This window comes from Pteropus vampyrus, unplaced genomic scaffold (genome assembly GCF_000151845.1).
Source record: "Pteropus vampyrus isolate Shadow unplaced genomic scaffold, Pvam_2.0 Scaffold378, whole genome shotgun sequence".
Lineage (NCBI taxonomy): Eukaryota > Metazoa > Chordata > Mammalia > Chiroptera > Pteropodidae > Pteropus > Pteropus vampyrus.
Window position 1 is genome coordinate 316,445 of NW_011889159.1, and position 1,705 is coordinate 318,149.

Consider the following 1,705-nt stretch of genomic DNA (forward strand, 5'->3'; position numbering starts at 1 on the left):
CCTAACAATTGTATCAAGTCAGCTGACTTGCCAAAACGGAAAATAACATTTGTGGGAAGAAGAATGAGGAAACATTCAAAGAACTTAAATGAATTGAATTAAAGGAAATGAGTTCAAGCTAGAAAACAGAGAAACAAAATTAATGAGTAATAATATGAAGGAAAAACATAAAGGATATTTATACTTAGTTCCCCAAAGTCAGAAGTTTAAACAATACACAAAGTGAATAAAAGAATTGGTTGCCAAATGGGAAGGGGGTTGGGAGGATGGGTGAAAAAGGTGAAGGGATTAAGAAGTACAAATTGGCCATTACAAAAGTCACCACGGGGATGTGAAGTACAGCATAGGGAATATAGTCAATAATATTGTAATAATTATGTATAGTGCCATGCGGGCACTAGACTAATAGGGGGATCACTTTGTAAATTATGTACTTGTCTAACCACTATACTGTACACCTGAAACTAATATAAAATAATTTTTAAAATAATTAATTTTTTTTAAATAGTAAAATCACTATCAAACTCCTCAATAAATGCTGGGCCCCATATTTCCGAGAAATTTTTTAACATCAAATATTATCCTTCAATTTCTGTCATCAAATAATCTGCAGATTAAATATATTCATTTCTTTCTTCCTGTTACGAGGATAGCAAAAAATCACCTCCATCACTAGATCCCATGTTATTTCACCTGTCAAAAAATCACCTCCATCACTAGATCCCATGTTATTTCACCTACTTAGAGGGCCTACAGGCCTCATACCTGACTTTTTCCATATCTTCAACTTCTCCCCTCTATTGGATCCTAACCATTAGCATTTAAACATGTTAATATCGGATGGATGAAAAAAAGAGGCATAGATGTTAGAGGCTTTGATCATCCCTCTGGCAACCAAATCCAAGTTGTGACGGAAACATAGAGCAAACAGAAAGGAGAGTCACCTGGCATCTAGATGAGTGAAAGCACTACAACTAAATAGAGAAATAAGAAATCACCCCACAACGGTAGAAGGTAGGAGAGAGCGAAGACACGAGGTTGCTGGCCCCGAGTGGCTGAGTGGGACAGAGGCTACAGCAGCAACAGCCAGCAGTTGTAGATACCTCTTAAAGGGTTGGTGCCCCCGAGCAGACTTTCATGGTGATGGACTTGTTCACTCTGAGCACCAGCACTGTTCAGCTGCTCGGCGGGGCACCAGGGACTTACAGGGGGACACTGAATTGTCCAAGCGAGGGCTGAAGTCAGGCTCCCTCCGAGGCAGAAGTGATGGTGGTATCCATTGTTCCTCTGATGAGCCCTCCCTCCTCCCAGTGTGTGGATGGAGCACTGCCATAGCTAAGATGTCATCAAACTGATAGCAGAGGTTGCTCCACACAGAGAATACCTTGAAACTCAGCCGTTCTCTACTTGGGGCCCCACCCAAGCCAAATTCAGTTGTGTCCTCTGTGAGTCTGGTGCTCTTTGCTGAGCCAACTCCAAGACTCACACTGTTGGCATCTGGCCTCGGTTTCTGGTGTGGCCTCTTGAGACAATTATAAGCACAGCATCTGTGAATTGCTTGCTGAATCTGAACAGGTGGCCCCAGGCACAGGCTGGGGCTAAACTTGGCCTGCAGCTGAACTTCTCTCAGGACTGTGCCACTGGACACCTACACTGATTTTCCCCAAAGAAAAGCACCACCATTTGAGGTCACTTTGTTTGGCAC